This window comes from Theropithecus gelada, chromosome 1 (genome assembly GCF_003255815.1).
Source record: "Theropithecus gelada isolate Dixy chromosome 1, Tgel_1.0, whole genome shotgun sequence".
Lineage (NCBI taxonomy): Eukaryota > Metazoa > Chordata > Mammalia > Primates > Cercopithecidae > Theropithecus > Theropithecus gelada.
Window position 1 is genome coordinate 62,015,771 of NC_037668.1, and position 23,975 is coordinate 62,039,745.

The following is a 23,975-nucleotide window of genomic DNA, read 5'->3' on the forward strand; positions in this document are numbered from 1 at the left end:
CCAGCTGTCAACTCCTCATTCATACTGGATGTTCAAAGGACGAGGCATGTGTGGGAGAGTCAGGTTAATCAACCCTGTAAGCAGCTGCATACAGGGATCTGGGCCAAGACCAGGGAAGAACTGGGACCCTTCTGCTATACGTTATACACAGGATGCACTGCTAGCTTATCCATGGGCCCTGGAGTCTAGCCGAAGGGTAGAGCATGCACATACATTGCACATACACACATGCCCACACACATGCACACATCACTGGAAGAACTGTCTGGTGGCACAGCCTGGGAGCTCTGAGAAGGAGGCAATAGTATGTGCTGGGAATGCCAGGGAAGATTCCTGGAATAGTGGGCTTGGTGGGTAGGTGGAGCCAGGCTAAGGAGAATAAAGAAGCTGAGTGCCATTTAGAGCTGCTTCTCCTGCTCATTCATGTTTCAGCTCAACTGTCACCTGGTATGGCCTTCCACTGCCTCCCTAAAAAACAACCCCCCCTGTCACTTCCCATCTCATTACTCTGTTTTATTCTCTTCTGAGGACTTACCCCATCTGAAATTATCTATTTTTATTTGCTTGTTGACTTGTTTGTTTATATGTTTGCACGTTTATTGTAAATCTAATTCCATCAGGGTGTAAACCTCCATTCAGGCAGGGACTTTACTGTTATGTTCATCCCTGTATTCCCAGTGCCTGGTACATTTCAAGTGTTTAATAGTTTTTGAGTGAATAAATGAATGAATGAGCTCATGAGTAGAAAGATCAAATAGAAACATGCACAACTATACTGCCAGCAGGAGACTTTTCTGTGCTCCCTTTGCTTTATTTGTGAGAGAGGCAGCATTTAATTTTGCTGATCTGAAAACCCCAATTGAGATTTATGAAGCCCCACCCTCTGCCTGTGGGCCCTGGCCTTAGAAATAGCTGTGACAGATCCACCTGTGGTCATCATTGTGGCTGCATGCCCCAAACCAGCCAGCCTAGACAGACACCCTAACACCCACTTCTACTTTTAGGTCTCCTCTCTACAGCCCAAATCACCTGCTGCAATGACCTGATCAGGAACTCGGGGGGTTTTATTTCCTATTAGTGAAAATATTAATTTGTGGAAGTTCTGGAGACAATGCCATGCATTTGTCACTTTTATCCTGGCTGGAGTGGAGCTGGAGGCATTGAGACATACCAATATGCAACCATGAATATCAGGACATATATATTTAGCTGGGAAAATGCACAGGGGCTCCAGCCTGGGAATAAAACCCTTAGCTAGAGGGAGGACTTAGTGATCTGAAGAATGTCTTTTAAGCCTGAGTCTCTCTGGACCAAAGGGTGGAATTATTCCAAGGTAAATAAATCAGTCTTGTTCCTCTTCTAGGATCAGGTAGCTTTGAGAACTTTAGTGACCCCAGAAACCTTGGATAAACCATTAGAGCTTGACTGTAAATCTGAAAGCAATCCTTCTTCTCTTTTAAAAAGAAAACCTTTGAAAATGATGTCAATCATCCCCCCCAAAATAAAATTTTATTTTATTCTAAAAGTGCATGTTCGTTGAAGAAGATTTGAAGACAAAGGATGATAAAAAGAAATAAATTATCATCATTCCGTAACATAAATAGAGAAAACCTCTATCAGCAGCTTTCTTTCTTCCTCTCTTTCTCTCTCTGCTTCTTTCTTTCTCCCTTTATCTTTTTTTCCTAGGGAGATACACTTATATTATATATGCTTTTCTCCAAAATCATATGGCCATATGTTTGGTACCCTGTTCACACACACACTTACAAATGTACTGTGAACATTTAGTGATGTCTCTCTGTATTCTTTGAGAAATATGGTTTTAAATGGCTTTACTACATTCATATTATTTTTGTTCCATGATATGTATAACCATCCTCTTTTGTTGGGCATTTGAGTTGTTTTAATCCCCTATCTTCTCATCTGTAAAATAGAGATAATAATGGGATGTACCTCACATGGCTGTTTGAGGATAAAACGAGATAATGCATGTGAAAGGCTTGGCAGAGTGCCTGGCCATTTTACATGCTCAATAAATAAATATTAGATTTGCCTAGTATCCCTCATTTTGACCCACCTTAAAAATGCTGTAAAGATCACTCTGGTAGCTAAATTTTAATGTAAATTTCTAAATGTTCCCTTAGAATAAATTCCTAGAGAAAGAATATCTACACCCAAGGTTATAAATATTTTTAAGGGTTTTGATATAGGAGTACCTATTTCTTGTACCTTCTCCAGCACTCAGTAATATATGCACTTTAATCTTTTTCAATTTGATAGACATGTTATTTGAATTTGAATATATTTGTCTACTAGTGAAGTGGAATCTTTTCATATCTTGATTGGCCACTTGTGTTTCTTTATTTGTAATTCATCAGTTTGGGTGTTTTGTCAAGTTTTTTAGTTTTTTCCTGCTGGGTGCTTACTTTTGTCCTAATTGATATTAATTTCTGTATAGTCAGGACATTAACCTGTGTGTGTGCATGCATGTGTGTTTGAGATCATTTTCCAGTCTCGTTTGTTCTCCTTTAAACTTGATTTATGAACTTCTTGACAAAGAGAACTTGTTGTCTAATATTCATGTAGTCAAGTCCTACATTTTCTTGAATTGTATTTTTTTCTTCCTTTGGTTTTTGGTTTAGAAATCCCCTCTTCACCCAAAGATCAAGCAAGTATTTATCCTGGTTTTACTATTATTTTATTTTAGTTACTTTGTACTTTTATCTTTTACATTTAACATTTAATCCATTTGATCTTCATCTAGGTAGTGGCTATGATGTAGTGATCAATTTTATTAATTTCCAATAATTAGCAAATTACTTTAGCACGATAATCATCTATTCTTTACCCAATGTCATGAAATGCTACCTTACTTATGTAGGTCTATTCTGGGGGTTTCTAGTATGTCGCAGGGATATTTTCCTTCTTTCACCTATACCATATTCTCTTAATTAATGCACCTTTAAAATATCTTTAATATCAAAAAATAAGTGCCTCCTTTATTCTACTGCTTCAATTTTTATTTGGATTTTTCCCATATTTACTTTTTCAGAATAACTTAAAATTCATTTTGTCATATTTTAAAAGATTCTATTTGAATGTTTATTAGAATTTTGTTTTATTTATGAATTAATTAGAAATAAATCGAATCTTTAAAAAGTTGAGACTTCCTATCAAGGAACATGGTATATTTTGACATTAGTTCACTTCCTTTTATGTCCTAGAGCAAGGTTTTAACTTTTCTGTGATATAAATTTGGACAGATTTCAATTCATCATTTAATTGGAAGTCTTTTAATTTTAACAAGAGAGCTTAGCACATTTATATCTGTTGTCACAATAAAAAAAAGGTGTCTTTGTTATTTTAAGCTTTTGTTTTCATGCTTGCTACTTTATTTTTTCTTTTTTTGGGGGAGGGGTTGCTCTATGGAAATACATTTTCTGTGTATTTGCCTTTCCTTTTGCCTCAGGAATTTGGAGTTCATATCCTGGTTTTGTCCTAAAAAGTTGTTTTTAAATTTAAAAATGACTATTCTCTCTACTTCATGTCAGAAACCTTTATCAATACTTATGAAAGAGAAGAAGAAATCTAGGAGACTTCTGCTTCCCTCCTATTACTTCCATTTCTCATTTAAAAGAAAAAAATATGTAGGCTATTAGACCTGGGTTAGCATTAACTTACTTTAAGGTTTAAAAAATATATATATTGCAAATTATGAAACTGCATTAAAGATCATCCTTTTGCCTTGACTCCATTGCATAGTTTATTCTACGGTTCTTTAAATGATGGCTTCTGCAGTGTTAAATTCTATCTATAATTCGTTTCTTAAGCATTAGGCTATATCTTCAAGTGATTCTTTTTATTGCAGCCCCATGGGAAGAGTACTCTGAGCCCTTTCATGTATGAGAAAACCTCCCTGCTGCCCTCACAGGAATGCTAATCTGGAATGACAATGAGAATTCTCCATCATACTTTCCCTCTCGTATTGCTGCTTCTTGTCTCGTGTTTGCTTTTGTGGAGAGATCCAAAGTTGGTCTGATTTTCTTCCTTTGTAATAAACTTCCTTTATTTTCTTTTACGTTTGGCAAACCATTTTCCTTATCTCTGAAATTCAATATTTTCCCTGAGATGTTTTTAGTTGTCAGTCTGTTTTCCTTTCCTGTGGTGTAGTAAGTCCTTTTAACCTGCAGAAACAGCAGAAAATGTGTTCCGATTTTTTTTTAAAAAGACTAATTAATTCCCTTTCATTTGCTCTAGTTTCACCTACTCAACTTCCTATATCTGTCTTGAATTTACTGGCCCTGTGATTTATGCCTCTTCTTTTCAAACCTCAATATTTTCACCTTTTATTTCTTTTCTTTTGAAATGAGGGAGAATTTCCCCCAACTTGCCTCCCACTTTGCTGTTGGTTTCCTCAAGAATCTAACTTGCAGTTCTTTGCCTTCATCGTAATTGTTAATTAAGCAGTTGTGTTCCATTTTCATGAACTTTCTCAAAACGAATAATGTGCATTGGGTGCTTCTTGCGTGCCTGACATTGTGCCAAGTGCTGTTCACACATTGTTATCTTGTTTAAGCTTTGCAACGCTCCATGAAGAAGGTGCTATTTTAAGTCCCCTATTTATGGGAGATTGATGGGCTCTAGAACTTGTCCAAGACCACAGAGCTAACGAGTGTGGAGCCAAAATTCAGCCCAGGCTCCTCCCCCTCACCCTGTGTCATCTCCTAGTCTAGTCTGTCCTAATTTGTCCTCTCTTCATACCTTTGTGGATGAGCCTCTGCTTTAGATTCATAGACGCAATGACATTTGGAATCTCGTTGAGAGGACAATTAAAATTTGTCTAAAATTATCTCTTGCTTCTTTCAGTAACTTTAGTATTTAGGGAGACATGTTATCCAATGTCTCAGATGGTCCTCTTCTTTTGAACTTCAGTTTCCTTCTTCATGTCTGGTGATTTTCTGTCCCTTCACCCTGACAGGGGAAAGTTCTGGCTGAGACTGTCAGGGTGGCCCTTGTTCAAATATGTCAGGTTCAGACACAAGGGAGAAGAGGGAAGATTAGGTTCACTGGAAAAGTAATGGATGGTCCATACTCAGACTCAGCAGTCTGGGGTAGGAAGGAAGCAGATGCTGTGAGGTCCTTTGCCTAAGAGAGGTGGCCTGGCTGTTTCTGGTGAGGAAGGAGGCAGTGGTTCTTTCTTCCCCTATCCCTGTTGGGTACTGGGGTCACTACAGCTCCCAGCTCAGTAAGACCCTGTGCCCTGGGGCGCTTCCCCCTAAACCCTGGCTGGATCCATCCATGCCCCTGGACATGCCCACACCATCTTTGTCTCTGGGATTTCCTTCTGAGATGTTGGGAGGCAGGGGTGATAATAATGGAGTTCTGCCAGGATCTCTTTCTTTAAGTTCACGGGAGCCCCCAAATCCATTTTCTATAGACTGGGCGCTTGTCAGGCCACCCCCATCTCAGAACCTCTCTGGAATGTTCTTCCCCTTGCCCTTCTCAGCACTGGCTCCTTCCTGACATGCAGGTACTAGCTCAAAACTCACCTCACCTGGAAATCTTTCCAAACCGCCCTGGAGTAGCCTGCCTACCCATGTGCGTTTCCCATCACATCTCACAGCACTGCTCATTCTGAACTATCTTGTTTATGTACTTGTGTGTTAGTTTTCTGCCTGTCTCTGGAATAAAATCTCATGAGAACAGGAATCGTGTCCTTCCTATTCTCTTCTGTGGATCCCCAGTACTGGGAGCAGTGCTTGGCACATAGGCAGTGTTCAGTAAAGAGTGGCTGGATGAACAAATAGATGTAGCCCATTCTCTTGCAAACAGTCTGCCCTCCTTCCCTCTGAACTAGTCTGCGTCCATCTTTCAAAAATCCCCTAACATTCCTATCAGCTTTGCCCACGTTACAGCACCGGTGTACACCCTCCCCTGTTCTTATATTCCACCGGTAGTTTTAACCTGACTAGGGAGGAGGGCTGGAGGTGAGGCAGGTGGAATCTGTAATGAGAGCTCGGGCTTTCCTGGAAGTTCAAACTGAATTTAAATCAAACCCTTCCTCTCTATGTCTGGCCTCACAGGTCATGTTCAAGAAGTCAGTGAGATCACTGGGGAGATAGATGAAGCACAGTTCTGCCTAGAGTGATATCTGATGGGCCAGGTGACTTCTAAGAAAGCCCTCCATACTCAGGCTCCCTGTTACTACTCTCCAGTCGGGAGGGTCCCAGTGGCTTTGAGGAAACCAACCGTCACCACCGTGTGACATCTCATCAGATGCACCCATGAGAAGTTGATGACCCCCTCTGCTCTGCACCCTCCCCAAGTTAGAACCTACCCTCCACTCCCTGAAGTCATCTGAGCAAGTATGCCAGGGAAGCTCAAGCTCCACCTGGCATGTACAGAGTGGAGTTGGGCATACATCTGTGTAGCCCAAGTAACAAATTCACAGATCAACAAACTCTGAGCTGGAGGGACCTTGCCCATCTTGCCCAGGTTCCTCACTTTATAGATGAGGCAGCTCCAGCCAAGAAGGGTAAAGAGACTTCCCCTAAGGTCATATGATGAGCAAACGGCAGAACCTCCACTACATCTTTAGAGTCCAGATTCCAGTCTAGGACATTCTCGCTCAATTGTGCCTCGGTTTTCCCAAGGATGCAGGATTCTAAGCTAAGTAGAATGGAAAGCAGTAACTGTCTGTCATCTCTACCCCTCCAGCCTTGCTGCCCAGAAAATTCATTCCCCAGGAAGCAGGTGGGTCATATTAACCCTATGCTGCCCTGCTCCAAGAAGGCAGAATCCCTTGCAAGGAGGGGGAGAAGCCTGCCTTGACACTACGGGATGCTATGGGGGAGGAGACGTTGTTTATCACTTAAAGCCTGCTGTTCCGGAGTGGCCTCTCCTCTGAGGGGCTGACTCACCAATGCGGGGAGGTTTGGACTCGGTCTGGGCAAAGCATGATTAGCTCAGTGTTCTGACTCATGCAATGATGTCAGGACCATTGCAGGGCACATAATCAGGCACTCCAGAGAAGAAAAATGGCCACAATTACCAGTTGGAGAGGAATATTTCAAACACCTTAAGTCAATAAGGCTTAAAATTGGGGGCTGTTTCTCCTCCTTTCTCAAGGCAGAAACTGTCATGGAAAACCCCAGTGCTATAAAGTGCATCCTCTTAGAGGAGCAAGTCCAATAGGATCTCAGGAGATGAACCCTGGGAGGAGCTCCCGGTTAGGAAGCTTTGCATTTTAAGCGGGGCCTGACTTCACAGCCCACGACTGGCAAGGCCCATCTGAGGAGAGCAAGTTACCCATTAGTCTCTATCACAACATTTCATTTGAGGGTGTGCTAAGGAAAACCACCTGATTGGCAAATAGTAAACTCACTTAATAGCCTCTCTCCCTGCCAGACATAGATTAAAAGTGAGGTTTTTTTGCCTAAATTACATTTTATTTTCTCACCAGCTGCTAACTCTCTGAGACAGATTGGGAGATAAATTATCACAGCAGTGAATGAATCTAATTTTTCAATATAATTCACGGTAATTCTATATTTTCCACACAAGATGGAAATAGCACTGGCTCTTTGCCAAGAGCCAAACTTTCAAAAAAACACAATATCCTGGACTCCCAGAAGTCTATGAGTTTGGAAGGTACAGAATGAGGAGCTGACAGAGAGAAATCTTGTTGGCTGTAGCAAGGGACAGGGGACAGGGATGAGGAAAGGGGTTAGAGGGAGGAGGAGGAAAGATGGCAGAAGGAGCAGGGCTGGGAGACAGAATGTACTCAGATGCCACCACCCCTTCCTTGGCTTACAGCAACTCAGCTCTATGGGCTTCTCTTTGCCTCCAACATTCCTGGCTTGTCCCTTCTTTCTGGAATGTTCTTCCCCTGGCTCTTCACATAGTTCATTCCTGTTCTTCATTCAAGTTATGACTCAGATGTTCCCTCCTCAGAGAGGTCAATCTTGACCACTCGGTAGGAAATAGCTCCCTCACAGTCAGTTCCTCTCCTGTGACCCCGTTTTGTGTCCACTGTCTGAGATGCTGAGTTTATTTTTCTTTGTGTGGGTCTGTGCCCCTCCAAAGAATGTCAGCCTTACGTGAGGAGGGGGCCTTCTTGGTCTTGTTCAGTGTCTGGCACAAAGCAGGTACTCCATAAATATTTGTGGACTCTGTGAAATATGAACAGGAAAGGAAAGGAGAGGAGTCCAATTTACTGCAAACACCTCTTCAGGTGCTTAGTCCCAATAGAACGTTGAGGGTGCCATGTAGCAATTTGTTATTGTTAGTGGGTTATTGATGGGAATTTGGGCAGGGGAATGGATAGAACAGCCCGTGATAAGGCAACCTGGCTTGGCCGTGAGCATGACTGCGCCTTGTGTCAGTGAATAATCTCTCAAGGCTCATTTTTCTTCCACAGAGCCTTCCCCTGTCAATATTTCAGGAGAAATTAAAAATGGTAACTGTGAGGAAGGTTGTTTTCTAAAGAGTCTTTCCCAACTGGAATCAGATCAAACACAGCTGGTGCTGCTTGACCTGCCTTCCAGTTGCCCCCAGTGACCCCAGGAATGGGCCTGCACAGAGTGTCTGACTGGGCAGCCCGGGCCCCAGCAACTCATCCAAATGAGCTTAAATAATTGAAAGAAGTGGCATCTGCCATACAGGAAGAATGTGGCCGCGCTGTTTGCTTTAAAGAGGCTGAGACCAGATCTGGCTTGGATCTGCAGGGAATATAAATGATGCAATTAATTCCCTATAATTTACAAGTCGTCATTTGCACGGAGCTCTGCGAGAAAGGATTTGGAAACAGTATATTGAATGCTGTGGGCTCATGTGAGAGAATCCTCTTTCTCTCTACCTCTGGAAAACCAGCTCAGTGTGGAGGGCTCAGCCTGAGTGTGACTTTGCAAAGCTTTCCTTGAATGACCCACCTGCACCGCAGTTTATTTTGTCTCTCCAGGCTATTTTACCTGCATTTAGTCCTCACTTCATTTCTGCTTTTAATTATGGTTGTTCCCACCTCTTTCAAATATTGAGAACTCACTAAGGAGTGAAACCACGTGTAAAACCTCTGGATATCCTCCTCCTTCCCCTCCAGCACCACTGTTGTTTCTTGCCCATTGTGTACAATCAATAAATATGTACTGTATGGCATTGCATTGATGACAAGGCCGGCTACCCATTCTCTGCCAATGCCAGCCAAGGACCATACATATAAGAAAAAGAGTCCTAGATGGATTTAGTGAGCCTGATTAGGCGGAGAGAAAGAGGGAAGGTTTTTTCGTTTTTGTTTTTGATTTTTGCTGTTGTAGCGGTTGTTGTTTAGACGAAGTCTTGCTCTGTCTTGCCCAGGCTGGAGTGCAGTGGTGTGATCTTGACTCACTGCAGCCTCTGCCTCCCGAGTTCAAGCGATTCTCCTGTCTCAGCCTCCCGAGTAGCTGGGACTATGAGCTTGTGCCACCATGCCCGGTGAATTTTTGTAATTTTAGTACAGACGGGGTTTCACCATTTTGGCCAGGCGGGTCTCAAACTCCTGACCTCAGGTGATCCACCCGCCTCGGCCTCCCAAAGTGCTGGGATTACAGGCATGAACCACCATGCCTGGCCGAGAAGGTTTATTTGCTTTCTTTGTGGTAGAAGTTTTGCATTTCTGCCCCACATAGATAATAATATCTCAATGTTCATCTGAGGCTCTCCCACTTCCCTCCTCTCAGTCCATCTGTTTCAGATGAGGCTGACTCTACCCGCAGTCCTAAGGGCAGAATACATGACTAGAGGAGTCAATCGATGTAGTCAAGGAAATGTTCAACCGCACATATAACAAAAGAATAAAAAATTAAAACAATGAGATAACATTGTTTCTCTATCAGCCTAGCAAAGATTAAACACAAAGATAGTACTCTGTGGCAAGCAGATAGTTCTTAATATGGGTGCTGTGGGGTATTCATAAACTGCTGGTAGGAAGATAATTTGAAGAATGATTAATAAATGCCTATTAAAATCCTTAAGAACATGCAAATCTTTCATATGCATCTAGGAAAGTGTTCTTAACAAATTGCATTGATGACAAGGCCGGTTATAAATAGTCTTATTTATTTAAGTAAGACTGTGTACATCTAGCTAATAGAATAAACATTGCAGTAAGTGTTCATAAAACAATGAAAAATTGAAAATAACTTAAATATCCAGTAGAAGCGAATGGGTTAAGTAAATTTTGGTGTATCCCATAATCAAATATTATGTATTTATTAAAATTGTTTTAGAATAAAATTTATCTAAATAGAAAAATGTTTACAATAAGTGATAAAACAGGCTAGCAAATAAATATTTCATATATATTAAAATTGAGAAATACATACAACTGGTAATAAGAGTTTTCATTCTGAATGAAGAGATTATAGTATGTTGAAATTTTCTTCTTTTGTATTTTACTCAATTGATTCATCTTTCTAAATTGTCATATATTTGATGCTACTCCCCACCCCTCATGGCCACCAGCTTGGTTTTTGCTGCCACATATCCAGGAACACCAACCAGAATAAATACCAAAAAATATACACCTAGGCATATTATATTTAAACTCAGAAAACCAAAGACATAGAGAAAATCTTGAAAGAAGCTGGGGGAAGAGAGTGTGAGGGGAGGAACATCTTAACTATAGAGGAAATAGGATAAGAATTATATAGGATTTCTTTTCAAAAACCATGCAAGTAAGAAGCACATGGAATGAAATATTTAAAGCATTGAAAAGATAAGAAGAAGAAAAAAAGAAACCCACCAACCTAGAATTCTGTATCCAGCAAAAATGTTCTTGAAAAGTGAAGGAGAAATAGACTTTCTCAGATAAACATAAACTGAAAGAATTTGTTGCCAATAGACTTGCATTGCAAGAAATGTTAGAAGGTCTTCAGAAAGGAGGAAAATTATATAGGTTGAAAACTGATAGCTACCTAAAGAAAAGAGTGATGCAGAAGGAATAAATGAAGGCAACATAAAATCTGTTATTTTCCCTGTTCTTAACTAATCTAATAACTCCTTGCTCAAAACAATGATAGCAACAATGTGTTGGGTGATTATTATAGCTTGTGAATAAGTAAAAGAATTACAACAATGTTATAAGGGACAGGAAGGAGGAATCAGGAATAATCTGTTATAAGCACCTGTACTACCCATAAAGTTGTATAGTGTTATTTGAAAGTGGACTTAGATATACTTCAACTCTAGGACAATCACTAGATAAATTTTAAAAAGAAGCATTATTGATACGGTGAGAGAGGAGAGAAAATGGAATCATATAAAATCCCCAATTACAACCAGAGTATTGAGCTGGTCATAAAAAAAGAGAGACAGATTTTTTTAAACAAACAAAGAACAAGCACAATGAATAGAAAACAGAAACAAATAAGGTTGGTATTGATTAAACTGTCTCAATAATCCTATTGTCTTTTTAAAAACTTACTTTAAATATAAAGACACACATAGATTAAAAGTAAAGGGATAGACTTCTGATTTCCAGTCCAGCATGTAAGGAGCTTGGAAGTCACCATTCCTGTCCTCACAACAAGAGAAAAGCTGAACAAACAGAAAATCAGAAACTCTTCATAGATCTGTCAGAGAATTGAGGTCACACAGAAAACTATTGCCCCCAAAATTGGAGATGCAGGCAAATAGAAAAAATCACAGCTTACTGGAGCAGAAGTTCAGGGACAGAAGCCTGTGCTGGACCCAGAAGTAGGGTAGGAGAGCTTACGCTGTAATTGATGAATTGCTGAAGCCTCAGTGTGGACAAGCTTGAGAGATAAAAATTCCAGGGAGGCCAGCCTTAGGGAGGCTCCCACATCTACATGAGTTTTATCTCCAGCATTCCCAACAGATAGATTCTCAGGGAGGTAACCTGAGAAAAATCTCCTGCTTGTGTCCCAGCTACTCGGCAGGCTGAGGCAGGAGAATGGCGTGAACCTGGCAGGCGGAGCTTGCAGTGAGATCAGACAGAGCAAGACTCCGTCTCAAAAAAAAAAAAAAAAAAGACTGACACTTAATCACAGGACTATTGAATACTTCCCCTACCCCTCAATATACTCCCAGGGGATTACAACAGGAAGAACTACATTGTCTCAGTCCTTATTAAAGAAAAAGTCTCCAGGGAAAGCCCAAGATAACAAGAGAGACAAAAACAAGTACCAGAGGAAATTTTAGCCTCTGACACCTACAGCTACAACAAAGAATAAACAGCCTAACTCTTGCCCAGATAAACGCAAAACCTCACACCAAAGGCCTATTTGCCTCATTTCCCTTTTATATAGTACATCACGTCTGCTTTCAACAAAAAAATTACAAGGCATACTAAGAAGCAAAAATCAAAGTCTGAAAAGACAGAGCAAGTGTCAAAACCAGACTCAAATAAGTCAGAGGTTTTGGAATTATCACACTAGCAATTTAAAATAATGAAAATAAATATGCTAAAGGCTCTGATGGAAAAAGTGGACAGCCCACAAGAACGGATGAGTAATATAAGCAAAGAAATGGCAACTCTAAGAAATAATCCACAGGAAATGCCAAAAAAAAAAAAAAACACACTAACAAAAATGAAGAAGGACTTCCATGGGCTCATCAATAGTTGGACACAGCTGAAAAAAAATGAATGGGCTTGAAGAAAGGTCAACAGAAACTACTACTCACACAAATATGCAAAGAGAAAAACAAGAATTAAATAAATGGAACAGAACACCCCAAGAACTGTGAAACAGTTGCAAAGATGGAAAATACATGCGATGGAAATATGAGAAGGAGAAGAAAGGGAAAAAGGAACAGAAGAAATATTTGAAGTAATAATGACTGAATTTTTTTTAAATGAATGACAGATATTGACAGATCCATAGAATGACAACCACCAGAGACACAAGGAGCACAGAGAAGAGCAAACAGGATAAATACTCCCCCAAATCTGTACCTAGGCGTATCATGTTCAAACTGCAAAACATCAAAGACAGAGAAAATTTCGAAAGAAGCCACAGAAAAATTAATAAAAGATTAATAAAAATAGAAACTATACTAACACAAATCAAAAGAAAGCTGGGGTAGCTGTATTAATTTCAGACAAAGCTGACTTCAGAAGGAAAATTGTCAAAGGCATTACTAAATGATCAGAGCTCTATCTTCCAAGAAGACATAACAATCCTTAATGTGGATATGCCCAACAAGATAGCGTCAGAATACAGAGACAAAAACTAGTAGAAATGCAAGGAGAAATAAACAATGCCATTATTATAGTTGGAGACTTCAGCACACCTTTATCAATAATTGACAGATCTCGCAGGCAGAAAATCAGTAAAAATAGTTTAACTGAATAGAACCATCAGTAAACTGTTTTAGTTGATGTTTACAGAATACTGCAGCGAACAACAGCAGAATATGTATTATTCTTAAGCTCATATGGAACAGTCACCATGACAGACAATATGCTGGACTATTAAACATATCTCAACAAATTTAAAGGACTAAAAATGACACAAAATATGCCCAAGGACACGTGAAATTAAACTAGAAATCAGTACCAAGAAGATAGCTGGAAAATCCCAATGTATTTAGAGGTTGAACAACATAATTCTGAATAACACATGACTCAAAGAAGAAAACATAAAGATATTGTGAAGTATGCTGGGCACAGTGGCTCATGCCTGTAATCCCAGCACATTGTGGGGGCTGAGGCAGGAGGATCACTTGAGCCCAGGGGTTTAAGTCCAACCCAGGCCATATAGTAAGACCTGTCTCTTAAAAAAATAAAAATAAAAATTAGCTGGGCCTGGCAGCGGTGCCTGTAGTCCTAGCTACTTGGCCGTTCTCAGACGCAAGGATTGCTTGCGCCTGGGAGGCTGCAATGAGCCATGATTACACCACCGCACTCCAGTCTAGATGACAGAGTGAAACTCTGTCTCAAAAAAAAAAAAGATATTGCAAACTAAATTAAACTAAAAATATAGGTTATCAAAATTTGTGACTTACAGTGAAAACCATGTTTAGAGGAAAATTTATTACATCACATGCATATATTAGAAAAGAAGAAATATCTAAAATCAATAATCTAAACTTCCAGCTTCCACCTTAGGAAATTAGAGAAAGAAAAGCAATACAAAGCTAAAGCAAGCAGAAGACAAACAATAAAAATTAAAGCAGATACCAATGAAATTGAAAACAGAACACACTCTATTTTGTGGAAAGAGAAAATCAACAGGACCAAAAGCTGGTTTATTGAAAATTAATAAACCTCTACCCAAGCTTACTAAGAATAAAAAAGAGAAAAGACATAAATTCCTGAATTAGAAATGACAGAGGGGCCATCAGTACTGATGCAATGGACATTAAAATGGTAATAAAGGAGTACTATAAACAGCTCTATGCCCATAAATTTGATAACTTAGATAAAATGGAACAATTCTTTGAAAGACTTAATTTACTAAAACTGAAAAAACAGTAAGTAAATAATCTTGATAGTCTTAATAGACGTATTGAAGAAATTTAATCCATAATTAATAACCTTCAGAAAAGAAAACACCAGGCCCAGATGGCTTCACTGGTGAATTCTACCAAATATTTAAGGAAGAACTGCTACCAATCCCTACAACCTCTTCCAGAAAATACAAGCAGAGGGTACAGTCCCTGACTTGTTTTATGAGGAAAATATTATCCTAATACCAAAACCAGATGGAGGCATTACGAGAAACAAAAAACATAGACCAATGTCTCTCATGAACATAGATGCAAAAATCCTAACCAAATATTAGCAAATCAAATCCAACAATGAATCAAAAGAACTGCATATCACAACCAAGTGGGATTTATTTCAGATGTGCAAGACTTGTTCAAAACATAATAAATGTAAATAATCACATTAATGGGTTAAAGAAGAAAAGTCATGTGATTAAATAAATAAATGCCAAAAAGTATTTGACAAAATCCAACACTCATTCATGATAAAAACTCAGCAACCTAGGAATAAGAAGAAACTTCACTTTGATAAAGAACATCTGCAAAAAACCTAGAGTTAACAACATATTTAATGGTGAGAAACTAAATGCTTTGCCTTTAAGATAAGAAATAAGGTAAGAATTTCCTCTCTTACTACCCTGATTCAACACCATACTGAAAGTCTTAGCTAATGAAATAAGACAATAAAATGAAAAACATGCTTACAGATTGGGAAGGAAGAAAGAAAACTGCCTTTGTTCACAGATAGCATGATTGTCTATGTAGACAATCCCAAAGAATTAACAACAACAAAAAACTCTTGGAACTAACAAGCTATTACAGCACGGTTTCATAAAAGGTTAATATACAATGTCAAATTAGTTTAATGTATACCAGCAAAAAGCTATTGGATTTTGAAATGTAAAACAATACTATTTACAGTAGCCCCTCCACACATTAAATACTTAATAAATCTAACAAAATAGGTACAAGATCTATATGAGCAAAACTATACAACTCTGATACTGTTGACCAGGCGCAGTGGCTCATGCCTGTAATCCCAGCACTTTGGGAGGCCAAGGAGGGCAGATCACCTGAGGTCAGGAGTTTGAGACCAGCCTGACCAACATGGAGAAATCCCGTCTTTACTGAAAACACAAAACTAGCTGGGCGTGGTGGCACATGCCTGTAATCCCAGCTACTAGGGAGGCTGAGGCAGGAGAATCACTTGAACCCAGGAGGCAGAGGTTGCGGTGAGCCAAGATCGCACCATTGCACTCCAGCCTAGGCAGCAAGAGTGAAACTCCATCTCAAAAACAAAACAAAACAAAACAAAACTCTGATACTGTTGAATTCTATTTGCTAATATTTTATTAAAGACTTTTGTGTCTATATTCATGAGGGATGTTGTTCTGTGGTCTTCTTTTTTTATTTTTTTTTTCTAGAGACAGGGTCTCCCTGTGTTGCCCCAACTGGAGTGCCATGGTACAATCTTGAGCTTACTGCAGCCTCAAACTCCTGGACTCAATCCTCCCACCTTAGCTTCCCTAAAAAATCTAGCTATTTATTAGTATTATTATTTATAGAGACAGATTCTTACTATGTTGTCCAGGATGATCTCAAACTCCCATGCTGGCCTCTCAAAGTGCTGGGATTGCAGGAATGAGCCTCCACCCCCAGTCCAGTTTTCTTTTTTATGTTTTTCTCTAGTTTTGGTATCAAGGTAACACCAGCTTCATGAAATGAATTGAAAAGTGTTATCTCTTCTTTTGTTTTCTGCAAGAAATTGTGTAGAATTGGTGTTATTCTTTGAATATTTGGCAAAATTTCCAATGAAACTATCTAGGCCTAGCAATATTTTTGGCAGCTTTAGAATTAATTATTTAGCTATAGGCCTATTCAAGTTATGCACCTCACCTTGAGTGAGTTATGGTAGTTTGTGTTTTTCAAGAAATCGGTCCATTTTATCTAAATTGTCAAATGTTTATGAATAATATTCACAGTACTGTTCATAGTGTTTTTATTTTTCTTTTGATGTCTGCAGAGTCTATAGTGACATTCCCTCTCTTGTTCCTGATATCAGTACTCTGTGTCTTGGCTTCCTTTCTTTATCAGTTTTGTTAGTGATCTGTCAATTTTATTGATATTTTCAAAAAAACAGCCTTTTCTTCCATGGATTTTCTGTATTCTTTTTCTCTTTTTGACTTTATTAATTTCTGTTCTTTATTATGTTCTTCCTTCTTCTTGCTTTGGGTTCATTTTGCATTTTTCCCCTGGGTTGTTGAAGAAAGAACTTAGATTACTGATTTAAAACTTTTCCTCTTTTCTAATGTGTACATTTAGTGCTATAAATCTCCCTCTCATCACTGCTTTATCTGTGACCTGCAAATTTTTATATGATGCATTTTCATTTCTGCTTAGTTTAATGTTTTCAATTATTTTCCTTGAGATTTCATTTTTGACATATGAATTATTAGTAGTATATTGTTTGGCTTCCAATGTTTGGATATTTTTCTGTTGTCTTTCTGTTAATGATTTACAACTTGAGTCTATTATGGTTGGAAAACACACTGTATAGTTTCAATTGTTTTAAATTTGTTGAAGTTTGTTTTATGACCCAGGATACGGTGTATCTTGTTATCTGTGGACATTTTAAAAGAATGTGTATTGTGCTGTTGTTGGATGGAGTGTTCTATAAATAATTAGATTCTATGGTTTGACAATATTATTGAGTTATTCTATATTCTAGTTGATTTTCTGTCTAGTTGTCCTATCAACTATTAAGAGAAGGGTGTTGAAGATCCAGCCATAGTTATCAATTTGTCTATTTTCCATTTCAGTTATATTAGCTTTTCCTTCACATATCTTTTCAGTTCTCTTGTTTTGTGCCTGTGTATTTATGATTTGTTATGTCTCCTTAGTGGATGACTCTTATCATTCTATAATGTTCATTTTCAACTCTGGTAATTTTATTTGCTCTGAATCTACTCTATATGATATTAATATAACCACTCTTGCTTTGCTTTAATGTTTGCATAATAGATCATTTTCTATTTCTTTTTCTTTCAACCTGCCTATATTGTTATATTTGAAATGAGTTTCCTGTAGACAGCATATAATTAGATCACATTTTTTAATCCACTCTGCCAATTTTCTCTTTTGATTGGTAAATTCAGAACATTTACGTTTAATATAATTATTGATACATCAGAGCCTAGGTCTGTGATTTTATTTTTTGTTTTGTGCTGTTCTATTTTTTGTTCTTTTTCTTTTTCTTTTTTTCTGCCTTCCAATTGGCTACTTGAATGTTTTTAGAATTATATTTTATTTCTGTTGTTTTTGTTTACTTATGTGTCACTCTTTGTATAGGCTTTTAAATTGTCACTCTAGGTATTACATTGTATATACATAACTTACCATATTCTACTGCTGTCATCATTTTATCAGTTTAAGTGAAATATAGGAGACTTACTTCCCTTTATGGCCCTTGACCCTCTCTCATTTGTAATACACATTATCTTAAATATTTCTTCTATATGCATTTAAAGCCACATCAGACACTGTTATAATTTTTTGCTTCAACTGTCAAATATAATTTTAGAAACTCAAGAAGAGAAGAAAAATCTATTGAACTTGCCCATTTTTTGTGCTACATTCTTGCTTCCTTCTGGATGTTCCAAATTTCCTTCTTTTATCAGTTCCTTTCTGTTTAGAGAACCTCCTTAAACAATTATTTTAAGACATGTCTGCTGGTGACATATTGTCATAGTTTTCCTTCATCTGAATATTTCTTAATTTCTCTTCCATTCCCAAAACACATTTTCACTGTCGACTCTGGGTTGACAGTTCTTTTCTTTCAGCACTTGAAAAATGCTGTGCCGCTTTCTTCTGGCCTCCCTTGTTTCTGCAGAGAAACCTGTAGTCATTTGAATTTTTTTTTTGTCTTACAGATAAGGTATCATTTCTCTTCAATGTTTTCAATTTTTATTTTTAGAACTTTGACTACGATGTCTTAGTGTGAGATTCTCTGGGTTTATTTTGTTTGGGGTTTGCTCAACTTCTTGAATCTGATGTTTATGGTTTCTGCCAAATTTGGGAAGTTTTCAACCATTATTTCTTTTAGTACTTTTTCACTCCCACCTTCTCTCACCTCTCCTTCCAATATTCCTATAACATGAATATTATAGTTGCACCGGTCCCTGAGGTTCTGCCTATTTATTTGTAATCTACTTTCTTTCTGTTGTTCAGATTGAGTAATTTTTGTTATCATCTTTCAGGTCACTGATTCCTTCCTTTCTCTCCACTTCATTCTGTTGTTGAGCCCATTAATAAGTTTTTAATTTTAGTTATTCTGTGTTTTAGTACAATTTGGTTCTACTTTATATCTTCCATTTCTTAGCTGAGAATTTCTATTTTCCATTTGCTTGAAATGCATACATGATCACTCTTTGGAGCATTTTTTAGGATGGCTGCTTTAACATTTTTGTCAGATGATTCTAACCTTTCTGTCATTTCAGTATTAGCATGTATTGATTGTCGTTTTTTATTCAGTTTGAACTTTTCCTGGTTTGGAGTATGACAAATAATTTCCTCTTGAAACATTTTGGGTATTATACTATGAATCTTACTTAAATCTCTTTTAGCTGGCTTCTTCTGACACTTGGCTGCCAGGGAAAAGGGGTTGGGGCCACCTTGTTACTGCCAGGTGGGGATAGAAGTTCAGGTTCCCAATCCAGCCTCCATGAGGGTATGTCCCTCATTACTACTGGAAGATTGGGAGTCCTGGCTCCCCACTAGGTCTTCACTCATACCTTCCTGGCTCAGAAGGGTGGGGGTGCCTTGTTACTGTCCCCCAAGTGACCTCCACTGACACCGAAGAGGAAGTGGTGGCCTTCTTACTTCTAGGCAGTGGTGAAAGTCCTGTATCTCCACTAGGCTTCTTCTTGACACCACTTCAATGGGGAAGGGGAAAGGTATCTAGTTACTGCCAGGTGGGGGTGGATGTACAGGTTATCCAACTGGTTTCCATTCACACTGCAGGGGGTCAGGGGCTTGTTACCATCTGTCATGATGAAAGTCCCAGCTCCCTATTTGGCCTTCTCTACACTTCCCCCACAAGGGTGTCGTGGTCCTCACTATAGACAGTAAAGGATAAAAGTCTAGGCTCCCTACTTAGCTTTTGCTGGCATGGGTGTGGGTGACCCACAGCTTTTTTGTGGTGTTTGGCTAGAGTAGAGCAGTTATTGTCTAAAGGTTTTTTGTCATGCTAGCCAGCCTCTTTCCTGGTTCTTTGGCGAGAGAGTAAGTTTTGTTTGGTCTTTCTGTTTGTTTGTGGCCTTTTTTTTTTTTTTTTTTTTGATGTTTCGTTTTTCATCAGTGCCGTTTTCTGAGTTGCTGGCTTCTTCAGCTCCAAGTCTGGGATATATGAGGCAAAAATTTAAAATTTATGGAAACAGTAAGAAACTCACCATTGATGAGGTCCTAAGGTCCTGAGGTCCCCATCCAGTCTGCTTCTTTCTCTCTACCTTTAGGAGTGTTCTTACATTCGTTTATGTATAACATCCAGGGTTATTAGTTGTACTTAGTGACAGAAACAGGGAAAAGTACTTGTATTCCATCTGCCCAGAATGGAAGTCCTCAAGTTATCTTTTCAATATATAAAACAAATCACATTACTTCCCTGATTAAAATACTCCTATGGGTTCTCATCAAACCTAAAAATCACATCCCTTCCTCTGATCTGCACGTTCATGAACTGCCCTGTACTCACCTCTCCGGCCTTATCTCCTACTGCACTTTCTCTTGTCCACTCGACTCTAGCCACACCGACCTTCCTTGGTCTTTCTCAATATCCATACTTGTTCTACATTAGGACCTTCACACTAGTGCCCCTGCTGCCTGGAGTGATTTCCTCCATATTTTCAGATTGCGTTGTAAATATGGCCACTGCAAAGACACCTTCCTGAAAACCCCATCACTATCATACTCCACGTAAACTTGTTTTACTGGGTAGCTCTTATTTCCATACATTGCACACTAACTTGCTTGCTTAACTTTCTCGTTAGAATATCAACTCCATAGAAACAGGGGTTTTGTCTGTCTTGTTAACTTCTGTATCCCATCCTCAGACCCTAGAGCAGTACCAACGTGCTGTAAGCCTTACACAAATAATTGTTAAAAGCAATGAATGAACAAATTTGCCCGCGTCAAGCACTTATGTTCTACCTATGCCTAATGAAGACAGATCAGAACCAGTTAAGAGAGTAGATGCAGAAGAGCCAATAACAGGGTTGTGATCCAATTTTCCCTCAAGTCTAGTGGTCAGGTAAAAAAAAAAAATGCTGTATTAGTAATATAAGTTAAAATAGATAAAACATGTTTAAAGCTTGTAAATTAAAAAAAATCCTCTGCAGAATTACATTTGGGCCAAATAATAGCAAATGTGGAAATCAATGAAAACAAAACCACGCTACATAAAAACCTCTGTTTTACAGCAAAGTCAGACTCAGAAATTAATTGTTCATTTTTTAGTCTCATATAATTTTGTTTATCTGATTACAAAATAATGCACTCTAATTGTTTGCAGAAAACAGAGAAGCACAAACAAAATAAAAACTGTGAATAAGCACTGGTAAGACTTTGGTCTATTTTCTTCCTCTTTTTTTCCTCTATGGAGACATAGATACATACTCACAGAAATAGGGATTTTATTTTTACCTAATTTGTGTTTGTAATTCAGAGAAAGAATGAGATGAGAGTCTGGTACCTTATCTACTTGGGAAACCATTAAGACAACCATTGAGAATAAATTGTGTCCTGGTGTTGGGTGCTAAGAATAGGTAAAAAATGGACAAATCAAAGATTATTAAAGAATCAGAGGGTCTGGATGCTTTTGAGTAATTAATGAGAAAAATAATAAATTGTCATCCACTTCAGCGTCTTAGTTACTTTAAATTATTCAATTATTTAAAAATCAAGTAAATGAAGTGAGCCTTAAGTTTAAAAAATAAGAAAATATCTTAAGACATGCTTGATACCATTAAACAGGAACTCTAGCCCAAGGGTAAAATAAGAGTTATATAAAAATAGAGAGAGATCCTCATGGAAATACGTGGTGGGAAATTATAGTCAGACCTCATGGAAACCAGAGGAATAAAACGTGGCTCTACTGTCCACCTTCAGCTACCCAAGATTACATGGCTCTTGGTTCATGCTTCTCTGCACACATGTGTCTTTCTACCAGTTTTCACAGCTCAAGCTGACATCCTTCTTTCCCTTGATTTCAGCTTGCATGGGGCTTTGCTGGCGACAATATTGGTCCACATATACTCTGACCTTGCTTATTGGCTCCTTACAGTTAACATCACAGTCTTTGGGGTTCTTTTTATTATTTACTATTATTATTATTATTATTAGAGACGGAGTCTCACTCTGTTGCCCAGGCAGGAGTGCAGTGGCGAGATCTCAGCTCACTGCAAGCTCCGCCTCCCGGGTTCACGCCATTCTCCGGCTTCAGCCTCCCGAGTAGCTGGGACTACAGGCGCCCGCCACCACACCCGGCTAATTTTTTGTACTTTTAGTAGAGACGGGGTTTCACCGTGTTAGCCAAGACGGGCTCGATCTCCTGACCTCGTGATCCACCCACCTCGGCCTCCCAAAGTGCTGGGATTACAGGCTTGAGCCACTGCGCCCGGCCGTCTTTGGGGTTCTTAATTGCACTTCGAATGAGTAAGACTCTAATGATGAATCCTACCTTTTGGAAGACCTTTGCCTGCCTCAGCCAATTATCCCTGACTAGGAAAGAGATCAGTTACATGGACAAGGGACACTATTGGCAAGGATAACAGCAATAGGAACCCTAAGGAAATAAGAAGGAAAAATATAAATGACAAAATAAGAACACCTAAACTAGTAAAGCTAATCAAAAACAAATTCAAATTAACAAAATTAAAATCAGAAAGCTAATAAAACAACTGACATAAAATAATTTTAAAAATTATAAAAGCATATTATCCTGAATTGTCAGATAATTTGAAACCTCAATAAAGTAGAAAAAAAATGTCCTTAAAGACATGGTATTCTAAACCTGATGCAAAAAAAAAAAAAAAAAAAAAGGAAAACAGTGTTAGACTTAACCTGGAGATTATTTACAAAGGCCATAAAGATGTGCTGCTAATTATTCCTCATACAAATGATTTGTGTGTGCTATAAACTGTTCCAAAGCAAGAAAAAATTTTAGGGTGACCATATTAGTCTATGAGGTCAGTATGATACACAGTCTGAAATCTGATAAAGATATAGCCACAAAGCAAAATCTATGCCAACGTCATATTTGAATACAGATAGAAAATATTGAAAAAAAAATCAATAAGCAAAATCAGCCTTGCATTAAAAGAAGAATGTGCCAGGAGCATATATGATTTATTCCTGCAAAATGAAGGTAGTTTATAGTGAAGAAATGTATTCACATCAGCCATACTTGGTAATAACATATGCTGTTCTAAAAGCTCTTAACAGTTATTAATATTGCCTGTTCTACTTATTTATGCACACATTACTTGTAAACACAATTAACAATCATATTCCTACCAGAAAAAACACTTAATGAGTTCTGAAAAAAATTTTGAGTCATGCAGTGTTGCCTGTGACTACATACACGTTTCCAAGGATACAAGTAGATCTGTCAAATGTCTGCTCGTGTGACAGTCACAGAATCATATACAAGAAATCCTTTTAAGTTCAAAATAGGTAAACTATTTAACACTACACATTGTAGAAATGCTAAGATTAATTTTCAAATATTAAACAAATAAATACTCAAATGCATTAAGTTATTTTAACTAACACTTGTTGCTAGCCATCTATCATTGTCAGTTTAGAAGTTAATAGAAGTGGTTTTCACTTCATCACTTTGTTCTTGTCCATTTACTGGCTGGAGGACTCACATAACCTCCAGGCCCAGATAAACTCTGTCTAAACTTCCTTGCTGGGATGGTTACTTTGATGTGTCAACTTGACTGAACTAAGGGATATCCAGATAGCTGGTAAAACATTATTTCTGGGTATGTCTGTGAGGCTGTTTCTGGAAGATATTCACATTTGAATAAAGAAGATCACCCTCATCAATGTGGTGGGCATCATCCAATCCACTAAGAGCCCAAATAGAGCAAAAAGGCAGAGGAAGGGGAAATGTGCTCTTTGCTTGAGCTGTGTTATCCACTTTCTCTTCCTTTGTTCTCGCTAGTTCTCAGGCCTTTGAGCTTGGAATGGAACTATACCATTGGCCTTCCAGACTGCAAATAGCAGATTGTGGTATTTACTGGCCTCCAAAATTACATAAGCCAATTCTTATGTTAAATCTCCTCTTATATACCCTATTGGTTCTCTTTCTATAGAGAACTCTGACTAAGATACCTGCCATTTACCTTATGTGTAGAGATTACAGGCAGAGCAGGAAAGGACAACAAGAACAAAGATCCAAAGGAAATCAAAAGGAATGATTAGATAATGCA